The sequence below is a fragment of the Triticum urartu genome, chromosome 2 (genome assembly GCF_003073215.2).
Source record: "Triticum urartu cultivar G1812 chromosome 2, Tu2.1, whole genome shotgun sequence".
Taxonomy (NCBI): domain Eukaryota; kingdom Viridiplantae; phylum Streptophyta; class Magnoliopsida; order Poales; family Poaceae; genus Triticum; species Triticum urartu.
Window position 1 is genome coordinate 556,606,130 of NC_053023.1, and position 12,851 is coordinate 556,618,980.

Sequence of the window (12,851 nt, forward strand, 5' to 3'; positions counted from 1 at the left end):
GGCCTCCCGAGGGCCCCCCGTCGAGCGGTCTCCCGAGGTTACCTCACGAGGCTCTCCCAAGGGGCGGATACTTCTAGGCTCGCCACCTAGCCTCACGAGGCGCGTGGTGATGTAAGCCATGATGAGCGGAGCCAGGAGGGCGCCAGCGGGCGCAGGCAAGGACACTTTCCTCTTTGGTGCTAAGGAGGCAATGACGTGCGCCTAAGAAGCATGTTGGTGTTGTGAGACCGGCAGTACCGTCGAGAGATGACAGATTTCTTCGGAGGGGATGCAAGTGACAAATCAAGATGTTAGCACATAAGACAGACCGTTTACCCAGGTTCGGGCTCTCCCTAGGGAGGTAACACCCTACTCCTGCCTCTGGTGATTGTATTGCACGATTGCTCACGACGGTCGATGTTTCTTGTGTTATAAGCTCAAACGTGGCAGCGGACAAGGAGGAAGATGAGGGGTAGGTGAAAACTCCTAGGCAGATGGCTCTCGAATGCCATGTCCCTCTCCTGGTTCCTATCCTAGCTCACATTATATACTCGGTCGAGCTAGGCTTACATCACTCGGTCCAGTCCAAGATGGGCTTACACCACTAGAACGGCCTGGACCAACCCTGTCGGTGCTCTCGGACTGGAGGTACCCAGGCCAGTCTGCCTGCGGCCCATCGTGTGGCATCGTCAAAGGCCCGGTATGGCCCAACGTCAAGACTTCGCGAGCCCCCCCCCCCTTACGACGCGAACTACACGAGGGCCTCCCGAGGGCCCCCCGTCGGGCGGTCTCCCGAGGTTACCTCACGAGGCCCTCCCAAGGGGCGGATACTTCTAGGCTCGCCACCTAGCCTCACGAGGCGCGTGGTGATGTAAGCCATGACAAGCGGAGCCAGGAGGGCGCCAGCGGGCGCAGGCAAGAACACTTTCCACTTTGGGGCTAAGGAGGCAAGGACGTACGCGGGTTCCCAAGGAATCCCCCAAAGGTTGCCATTCCGGTGCAACGAGACCAAGACCACGGATGTCGGGGCGAAAGTCATCACCGAGCCCACCTGCGCGTCACGACCAGAAGCTTTGCAGGCGAAGACCACTGTTAGTCAGGATAGGATGTACTCATGTCCCCCTTGAAATTGGTCGCAGTGATATCCCTTCCCGCCTAGAGCTTTGGGGAAGAAGACCGAGGCCAGTATAAGTATAGGTTAGTCTCGACCGTAGAAGGATCGAGTCTTGGCATCCCTAGAGATCGATCCTAGAGCCCCCCTGAGGCAGTTTACCCCTTGTATGAGTTCATACTCATCCTCCTCGCAAGGCAATCCACCACAAAGCAGGAGTAGGGTATTACACCGCAAGGTGGCCCGAACCTAGGTAATCTCGTGTTCCTTTCCTCTCCCGATCGCTCAAGCACGACGGAGCTAGGCGTGAGGCAGTGGGCAGCAAGCCATAGCCTAGCGGAGTCCTTCGCGCACACCCCAAAGTTCGAAACTTGTTTTGGGTCCGCGGAGTGATATGTCCATTTTGCATCATGCTTTTATATCGATATTTATTGCATTATGGGCTGTTATTACACATTATGTCACAATACTTATGCCCATTCTCTTATTTTACAAGGTTTACGTGAAGAGGGAGAATGTCGGCAGCTGGAATTCTGGGCTGGAAAAGGAGCAAATATTAGAGACCTATTCTGCACAACTCCCAAAGTCCTAAAACTTCACGGGAGCACGTTGCAGAATATATAAAAAAATATTGGGCAAAAGAAGTACCAGAGGGGGGCCACCCACCATCCACGAGGGTGGGGGCGCGCCCTACCCCCTAGGCGCGCCCCCTGCCTCATGGGCCCCCTGGCAGCCCTCTGATTCCCATCTTCTGATATATGAAGTCTTTCGTCTGGGAAAAAATTATAAGCTAGCTCATGGGACGAGACTCCGCCGCCACGAGGCGGAACCTTGGTGGAACCAATCTAGGGCTCCGGCGGAGCTGTTCTGCCGGGGAAACTTCCATCCGGGAGGGGGAAATCACCACCATCATCATCACCATCGATCCTCTCATCGGGAGGGGGTCAATCTCCATCAACATCTTCACCAGCACCATCTCATCTCAAACCCTAGTTCATCTATTTTATCCAATCTTTGTATCAAAACCTCAGATTGGTACCTGTGGGTTGCTAGTAGTGTTGATTACTCCTTGTAGTTGATGCTAGTTGGTTTATTCGATGAAAAATCATATGTTCAAATCCTTTATGCATATTAATACCCCTCTGATTATGAACATGAATATGATTTGTGACTAGTTACGTTTGTTCCTGAGGACATGGTAGAAGTCTTGCTATAAGTAGTCATGTGAATTTGGTATTCGTTCGATATTTTGATGAGATATATGTTGTCTCTCCTCTAGTGGTGTCATGTGAACGTCGACTACATGACACTTCACTATTGTTTGGGCCTAGAGGAAGGCATTGTGGAGTAATAAGTATATGATGGGTTGCTAGAGTGATAGAAGCTTAAACCCTAGTTTATGAGTTGCTTCGTAAGGGGCTGATTTGGATCCATATGTTTCATGCTATGGTTAGGTTTACCTTAATACTTATTTTGTAGTTGCGGATGCTTGCAATAGGGGTTAATCATAGGTGGGATGCTTGTCCAAGGAAGGGCGGTACCGAAGCACCGGTCCACCCACATATCAAATTATCAAAGTATCGAACGCGAATCATATGAACGTGATGAAAACTAGCTTGACGATAATTCCCATGTGTCCTTGGGAGCGCTTTCCTTTATATAAGAGTTTGTCCAGGCTTGTCCTTTGCTACAAAAAGGATTGGGCCATCTGGCTGCACCTTATTTACTTTATTTACTTGTTACCCATTACAAATTATCTTATCACAAAACTATCTATTATCGATAATTTCAGTGCTTGCAGAGAATACCTTACTGAAAACTGCTTATCATTCCTTCTTCTCCTCGTTGGGTTTGATACTCTTACTTATCGAAAGGACTACGATAGATTCCATACACTTGTGGGTCATCAAGACTCTTTTCTGGCGCCGTTGCCGGGGAGTGAAGCGCCTTTGGTAGGTGGAATTTGGTAAGGAAAATTTTATATAGTGTGCTGAAATTTACTGTCACTTGTTACTATGGAACATAATCCTTTGAGGGGCTTGTTCGGGGTATCTTCACCCCGACCAGTAGAGCAAAGAGTTGCTCCTCAAACTACTGAACCTACTGAAAATGTTTACTTTGAAATTCCTTCAGGTATGATAGAGAAACTGCTAGCTAATCGTTTCACAGGTGATGGAACACTACATCCCGATTTGCGCCTAATATATGTGGATGAAGTTTGTGGATTATTTAAGCTTGCAAGTATGCCCGAGGATGTTATCAAGAAGAAGGTTTTCCCTTTATATTTGAAAGGAAAGGCATTGACATGGTTTCAGCTATGTGATGATATGGGATCATGGAACTACAACCGATTGAAATTGGAATTTCATCAGAAGTTTTATCCTATGCATCTTGTTCATCGTGATCGTAATTATATATATAATTTTGGCCTCGTGAAGGAGAAAGCATTGCTCAAGCTTGGGGTAGGCTTAAGTCAATGTTATATTCATGCCCCAATCATGAGCTCTCAAGAGAAATTATTATTCAAAAAATTTATGCTCGGCTTTCTCTCGATAATCGCTCCATGCTCGATGCTTCTTGTGCTGGCTCTTTTATGATGAAGACAATGGGATTTATTGGAAAGAATTAAACACAACTCTGAACATTGGGATCTCGACGAAGGTAAGGAGTCAGGTATAACACCTAATTTTGATTGTGTTAAATATTTTATGGATACCGATGCTTTCCATGAATTTAGCACTAAATATGGACTTGACTCTGAGATAGTAGCTTCTTTCTATGAATCCTTTGCTACTCATGTTGATCTCCCTAAGGAGAAGTGGTTTAAATATAATCCTCCCATTGAAGTAAAAGTAGTTGCACCTATTAAAGTTCAAGAAAATACTATCACTTATAATGATCCTGTTGTTCCTACTGCTTATATTGAGAAACCACCTTTCCCTTTTAGAATAAAGGATCATGCTAAAGCTTCAACTGTGGTTCGTAAGAGTAATACTAGAACACCTACCCCCTCTGAGCAAATTAAAGTTGAACCTAGTGTTGCTATGGTTAAAGATCTCTTGGCCGATAATATTGATGGGCATGTTATTTACTTCTGTGATGAAGCTGCTAGAATTGCTAGGCCCGATACTAAAAATAAACATAGACCCGTTGCAGGCATGCCTCTTATTTCTGTTGAAATAGGAGATCATTGCTATCATGGCTTATGTGATATGGGTGCCAGTGCAAGTGCAATACCTCATTCCTTATATAAAAAATTATGCATGATATTGCACCTGCTGAGATAGAGGAAATTGATGTCACAATTAAGCTTGCCAATAGAGACACTATTTCACCAGTTGGGATTGTTAGAGATGTTGAAGTCTTGTGTGGGAAAGTTAAATATCCTGCTGATTTTCTTGTTCTTGGTTCGCCACAAGATAACTTTTGCCCCATTATATTTGGTAGACCCTTCTTGAATACTGTTAATGCTAGGATCGATTGCAAAAAGGATGTTGTTACTATTGGTTTGGGGGATATGTCTCATGAGTTTAATTTTGCTAAATTTCGTAGACAACCCCATGATAAAGAATTGCCTAGTAAAGATGAAATTATTGGTCTTGCTTCTATTGCCGCGCCTCCTAGTAATCCTTTAGAACAATATTTGCTAGACCACGAAAATTATATGTTTATGAATGAAAGAAGGGAAATAGATGAAGTATTCTTTAAACAAGGACCTATTTTGAAACACAACTTGCTTTTTGAAATCCTAGGGGATCCTCCTCCACCCAAGGGTGATCCCGTGTTTGAGCTTAAACCTTTACCAATATGCCTATCTTGATGAGAAAGAGATATATCCTGTTATTATTAGTGCTAACCTTTCAGAGCATGAAGAAAATAAATTATTGAAAACTCTGAAGAAGCACCGTGCTGCTATTGGATATACTCTTGATGATCTTAAGGGCATTAGTCCCACTCTATGCCAGCATAAAATAAAATTGGAGAAAGACGCTAAACCGGTTGTTGATCACCAACGACGGTTAAATCCTAAGATGAAAGAAGTGGTAAGAAAAGAAATACTAAAGCTTCTTGAGGCAGGTATAATTTATCCTATTGCTGATAGTCAGTGGGTAAGTCCTGTCCATTGTGTCCCTAAGAAGGAAGGTATTGTTGTTGTTCCTAATGATAAAGATGAATTGATCCCACAAAGAATTATTACAGGTTATAGAATGGTAATTGATTTCCGCAAACTAAATAAAGCTACTAAAAAGGATCATTACCCTTTACCTTCTATTGATCAAATGCTAGAAAGATTATCCAAACATACACATTTTTGCTTTCTAGATGGTTATTCTGGTTTCTCTCAAATACCTGTGTCAAAAGAGGATCAAGAAATGACCACTTTTACTTGCCCTTTCAGTACCTTTGCTTATAGACGTATGCCTTTTGGTTTATGTAATGAACCTGCTACCTTTCAAAGATGTATGACTACTATATTCTCTAACTTTTGTGAAAAGATTGTTGAGGTTTTCATGGATGATTTCTCCATATATGGAACTTCTTTTGATGATTGCTTAAGCAACCTTGATCGAGTTTTGCAGAGATGTGAAGAAACTAATCTTGTCTTGAACTGAGAGAAGTGCCACTTTATGGTTAATGAATTTATTGTCTTGGGGCATAAAATTTCTGAAAGAGGTATTGAAGTTGATAAAGCTAAAGTTGATGCTATTGAAAAGATGTCGTGTCCTAAAGACATCAAAGGTATAAGAAGTTTCCTTGGTCATACCGGATTTTATAGGAGGTTCATTAAGGACTTCTCTAAAATTTCTAGGCCTCTGACTAATCTCTTACAAAAAGATGTTCCTTTTGTCTTTGATGATGATTGTGTAGAAGCATTTGAAATACTTAAGAAAGCTTTGATTTCGGCACCTATTGTTCAGCCACCTGATTGGAATTTACCATTTGAAATTATGTGTGATGCTAGTGATTATGTTGTAGGTGCTGTTCTAGGACAAAGAGTTGATAAAAAATTAAATGTTATCCAATATGCTAGTAAAACTCTAGACAGTGCCCAGAGAAATTATGCTACTACTGAAAAGGAATTTTTAGCAGTTGTATTTGCTTGTGAAAAGTTCATACCCTATATTGTTGATTATAAAGTAACTGTTCACACAGATCATGCTGCTATTAAATATCTTATGGAAAAGAAAGATGCTAAACCTAGACTCATTAGATGGGTTCTCTTGCTACAAGAATTTGATTTGCATATTATTGATAGAAAGGGAGCTGAGAACCCCGTTGCAGACAACTTGTCTAGGTTAGAGAATGTTCTTGATGACCCACTATCTATTGATGATAGCTTTCCTGATGAACAATTAGCTGTCGTAAATGCTTATCATACTGCTCCATGGTATGCTGATTATGCTAATTATATTGTTGCTAAATTTATACCACCTAGTTTCACATACCGGCAAAAGAAAAAGTTCTTCTATGACTTAAGACATTACTTTTGGGATGACCCACACCTTTATAAAGAAGGAGTAGATGGTGTTATTAGACATTGTGTACCTGAGCATGAACAAGAACAGATCCGACGCAAGTGTCACTCTGAGGCTTATGGAGGACACCATGTTGGAGATAAAACTGCACATAAGGTACTGCAATCCAGTTTTTATTGGCCTACTCTCTTCAAGGATGCCCGTAAGTTTGTCTTGTCTTGTGATGAATTTAAAAGAATTGGTAATATTAGTAGACGTCAAGAAATTCCTATGAATTATTCACTTGTTAGTGAACCATTTTTTGTTTGGGGCTTTGATTATATGGGACCGTTTCCTTCCTCTAATGGGTATACACATATTTTAGTTACTGTTGATTACGTTACTAAGTGGGTAGAAGCTATTCCAACTAGCAGTGCTGATCATAACACCTCTATTAAGATGCTTAAAGAAGTTATTTTTCTGAGGTTTGGAGTCCCTAGATACTTAATGACTGATGGTGATTCACATTTTATTCATGGTGCCTTTCGTAAAATGCTTGCTAAGTATGATGTTAATCGTAGAATTGCATCTCCTTATCACCCACAATCTAGTGGCCAAGTAGAACTGAGCAATAGAGAGCTTCAATTATTTTTGGAAAAGACTGTTAATAGATCTAGAAAGAATTGGTCCAAGAAACTTGATGATGCATTATGGGCTTATAGAACTGCATACAAAAATCTTATGGGTATGTCTCCATATAAAATGGTTTATGGAAAAGCATATCACTAACCTCTCGAACTAGAACATATGGCATATTGGGCCATTAAAGAGCTCAATTATGATTTCAAACTTGCCGGTGAGAAGAGGCTTTTTGACATTAGCTCACTTGATGAATGGAGAACCCAAGCTTACGAGAATGCCAAACTTTTTAAAGAAAAAGTTAAAAGATGGCATGACAAAAGGATACAAAAATGTGAGTTTAATGTAGGTGATTATGTATTGTTATACAACTATCGTTTAAGATTCTTTGCAGGCAAACTCCTTTCTAAATGGGAAGGCCCTTACGTCATCGAGGAGGTCTATCGTTCTGGTGCTATAAAAATCAACAACTTCGAAGGCACGAATCCGAGGGTGGTGAACGGTCAAAGAATCAAACATTATATCTTAGGTAATACCATAAATGTTGAAACTAATGCTATTGAAACCATAACCCCGGAGGAATACATAAGGGACACTTTCCAGAGCATTTCAGACTCCGAAAAGGAATAGGTATGAGGTACGGTAAGTAAACCGACTCCAAAACAGTTCTATTAGCAATTTTCCTCCATTTTGGAATATTTAAGAAAATAGGAAAACAAGAAGCAGTCCAGGAAGGACACGAGGCCTCCACGAGGGTGGATGGCACGCCCTACCCCCTGGGCACGCCCCTGCCTCGTGGGCACCTCGTGTGCCCTTCGGACTCCGTTTTCTTGCACGATACTTCTTTTGGCCGGTAAAAATTCATTATATAATCTCCCAAAGGTTTTTACCACCGTACCACACAAATATCTCCTGTTTTTGTTTCGAGCTATTTTCTGCCAGGGTTGTCAAGGCCAGGCATCATGTCGTCTCCCTCCTCCTCCAACAACGAGGGCAACAATGCTTGGCTAATGAAGATAGAGCTGAAGAGAGAAGAGCCCGGAGAGATCAACAAGGATGATGGGAACAAGAGGGCCATGGGGGATCAAATTCCGGCAGTAGTAGATGATGACATCCTTCAACCTCATCACAATCTCTTCACCCCAACGGAGATTGAAGCTTTCAAGATGATTGAGTTAGCTCGCATTCAAAACAAGTATCTCACAAGTGAAAATATTTTGTTGAAGGAGCATATCATCGCACTCAAGGGCATTATCTGCAAATTGGAGGACCTCCTACGCTCGACGTGCGACTATCCATCATCACCAACACCTTCTTCACCAACAAAGAAGAACTGAGTATCGGTTATGGGCACTCCCCTTGGCAACTACCAAGCTTGTGGGAGTGCCCCAATATTGTATCACCATCACACTTTTATCTTTACTGTTTTTCTTAGTTTGATCCTTTTGGTAATATCATGATCTAGTAGAATAAAGTTTTAGTATGATCTAGTTTTGAGTTTTGCTTTATGATCCTTCTATGTAATCGAGTCTGTGAGTTATATAATAAAGATTAGTGTTGAGTCAAGGGCATGATTATCTTGCTATGATCTTGAGGGAATAAAATAAAAGAGAAATAATAAAAATAAATAAAGATATCATATGGATCTTATGGAGAGTAATGACTTCACATATAAAGAATATGACGAATAAAAGTTGTTGAGAGTTGACAAACATAGTTTTGGTCATCGTTGCAATTAATAGGAAGTAATAAAGAAAGAGAGGTTTTCACATATAAATATACTATCTTGGACATCTTTTATGATTGTGAGCACTCATTAAAGTATGACATGCTAAAGAGTTGATGTTGGAGAAGGAAGACAACGTACTGGGTTATGTTTTCTTACATCTGAAATAAATTATATTGTCATGGATCATCCAACATGTTGAGCTTTCCTTTCCCTCTCATGCTAGCCAAATTCTTTGCACCAAGTAGAGATACTACTTGTGCTTCCAAATATCCTTAAACCCAGTTTTGCCATGAGAGTCCACCATATCTACCTATGGATTGAGTAAGATCCTTCAAGTAAGTTGTCATTGTTGCAAGCAATAAAAATTTCTCTAAATATGTATGATTTATTAGTGTGGAGAAAATAAGCTTTATACGATCTTGTGGTGTGGAAGAAATAGAAGTGACAGACTGCATAATAAAGGTCCATATCAAAAGTGGCAATATAAAGTGACGTTCTTTTGCACTAAGATTTCGTCCATCTAACCATAAAAGCACATGGCAACCTCTACTTCCCTCTGCGAAGGGCCTATCTTTTATTCTTGTCCTATACTTCATATAAGAATCATGGTGATCTTCACCTTTCCTTTTTACATTTTATCCTTTGGAAAGCATAATGTGTTGGAAAGATGCAGATATATATAGCTAATTGGATGTGAGTTTTCATGAACTCTTATTGTTGACATTACCCTTTAGGTAAATGGTTGTGAGGCAAAACTATAAGCCCTTATCTTTCTCTATGTCCAATTAAAACTTCATACCCATAAATATTGCGTGAGTGTTAGCAATTGTGAAAGACTAAATGATAGTTGAGTATGTGGACTTGCTGAAAAGCTCTTATATTGACTGTTTCTGATGTTATGATAAATTGCAATTACTTCAATGACTGAGTTTATAGTTTGTTAGTTTTCAATGAAGTTTATGATTCATACTTGAAACTGTGAATCAATTGTTACTTTAGCATAAGAGATCATATGACAATATATATATATATATATTACTGTTATAAGAATGATCATGATGCCCACATGTCCGTATTTTATTTTATCGACATCTCTATCTCTAAACATGTGGACATATTTTTCAATTTCGGCTTTCGCTTGAGGACAAGCGAGGTCTAAGCTTGGGGGAGTTGATACGTCCATTTTGCATCATGCTTTTATATCGATATTTATTGCATTATGGGTTGTTATTACACATTATGTCACAATACTTATGCCTATTCTCTCTTATTTTACAAGGTTTACATGAAGAGGGTGAATGCTGGCAGCTGGAATTCTGGGCTGGAAAAGGAGCAAATATTAGAGACCTATTCTACACAACTCCCAAAGTCCTGAAACTTCACCGGAGCATGTTTCAGAATATATATAGAATATTGGGTGACAGAAGTACCAGAGGGGGGCCACCCACCATCCATGAGGGTGGGGGCACGCCCCCTGCCTCGTGGGCCCCCGGGTAGTGTGACGCCCCCGATTCAATCATACACGCAAACGTGTATGATCAAGATTAGGGACTCACGGGAAGAAATCACGACACAACTCTACAAATAAAAATAAGTCATACAAGCATCATATTACAAGCCAGGGCCTCGAGGACTCGAATACAAGACCTCGATCAAAGACGAGTCAGGGGAAGCAACAATATCTGAGTACAGACATAAGTTAAACAAGTTTGCCTTAAGAAGGCTAGCACAAACTGGGATACAGATCGAAAGAGGCGCAGGCCTCCTGCCTGGGATCCTCCTAAACTACTCCTGGTCGTCGTCAGCGGGCTGCACATAGTAGTAGGCACCTCCCGAGTAGTAGTAGTAGTAGTAGTCGTCGTTGACGGTGGCGTCTGGCTCCTGGGCTCCAACGTCTGGTCGCAGCAATCGAGTATAGAAAGGGGGAAAAGGGGGAAGCAAAGCAACCGTGAGTACTCATCCAAAGTACTCGCAAGCAAGGAGCTACACTATATATGTATGCATTGGTATCAAATGGAAAAAGGGTATCTTATGTGGACTAAACTGCAGAAAGCCGGAATAAGAGGGGGATAGCTAGTCCTTTCGAAGACTACGCTTCTGGTATCATTAGCAAAAGTAATCGGGGTGATGTGGCATCATTAGCAGAGGGTTACTGTAGCTTAATTATCCGGGCTTCACAGGCAGCCTCTGATGCCCATCTTCTGCTATATGAAGTCTTTCATCTGGGGAAAAATCATAAGCTAGCTCACGGGAAAAAACTCCGCCGCCACGAGGCGGAACCTTGGCGGAACCAATCTAGGGCTCCGGCGGAGCTGTTCTGCCGGGGAAACTTCCCTCCGGGAGGGGGAAATCATCACCATCGATCCTCTCATCGGGGGGGGGGGGTCAATCTCCATCAACATCTTCACCAGCACCATCTCATCACAAACCCTAGTTCATCTCTTGTATCCAATCTTTGTCTCAAAACCTCAGATTGGTACCTGTGGGCTGCTAGTAGTGTTGATTACTCCTTGTAGTTGATGCTAGTTGGTTTATTCGGTGGAAGATCATATGCTCAGATCCTTTATGCATATTAATACCCCTCTGATTATGAACATGAATATGATTTGTGAGTAGTTACGTTTGTTCCTGAGGACATGGGAGAAGTCTTGCTATAAGTAGTCATGTGATTTTGGTATTCGTTCGATATTTTGATGAGATGTATGTTGTCTCTCCTCTAGTGGTGTCATGTGAACATCGACTACATGACACTTCACCATTGTTTTGGCCTAGAGGATGGAATTAGGGAGTAATAAGTGGATGATGGGTTGCTAGAGTGACAGATGCTTAAACCCTAGTTTATGAGTTGCTTCGTAAGGGGCTGATTTGGATCCATATGTTTCATGCTATGGTTAGGTTTACCTTAATACTTGTAACATCCCAAATTTGCAATTTGGAATGTTATACACTAGATCATCATGCATATCATATTTCTTGCATTTTGGTTGATCCTAGAAATTTCACGCAACTCAGGGACCTTCGGAGAGAGTTGGAGATTTCGTTATTTTCATATTTGAGTTTTCTCAAATTTTGAAAAGAGGATCATTTGATTTATTTATCTCATCTTCAATTATTTTTCCAATATCAAAAATATGAGAGAGGGAATAATATGACTTTCCCAAAATTTAGGAAAAATGAAGATTTAATGAATAGATCAAGTTTTAGTTTTGCCGGAGTTTTATTTGCATTTTATTTGGATAGGGAAAAATACGCGTTTTCGAAAATTGCATTTTAGGTCCGGAGTAAAGTTCATTTTGTTCGGCTCATTTTTAGGAGTCGGGGAAAATTTACTTTAGGTTTTTCGGAGTTCGTTTAGTTTCTTTTTCTTTTGTTTTCCTGCGCGCGAAATCTGTTGAAAAAAAAATCAGCAGCGCCAGCTGGGCCAAAGGCCCAAGCCAAGCCGCCGCCCCTGCGCTCCCAGGTGCCAGGCGCCGAGCGCTAGCGCTGCCAGGAGGCCGCCGCCGCCTCTCCCTGTTGCCGAATCCTTTTAGGATTCTAGGGCGCCCCCTTGTCTCTTTTCCCTTGTTTCGTTATTCCTAGTCCTACTCCGTTTATTCTTTCCTATTCTTAGTCTATTTCCTATTCCTACTCTATTTCTTGCCCCCTACCCCAAGTAAACTCTCCCCTCCCCAATATAAATACCCCAACACCCCCCCTCTAAACCCATCAAATCAAACCTCAAGCCCTCCACCACACCCGCGCCGCCGCCGCACCTTGCCCCGCCGCCGCCCTACGCCGCCGCCGCCGGAGCCCCTCGCCGGAGACCTCACCGGAGGTTGCCCCACGTCTCTTTTCCTCGAATCGTTTTCTTCTAACCGTTCCGATTCTTTTTCTTCTTTTCCAATTCGTTTTCTTTCCGGTTCTCTAGATCGGTTTTTCGTTTCGGTTTTCTTCTCCG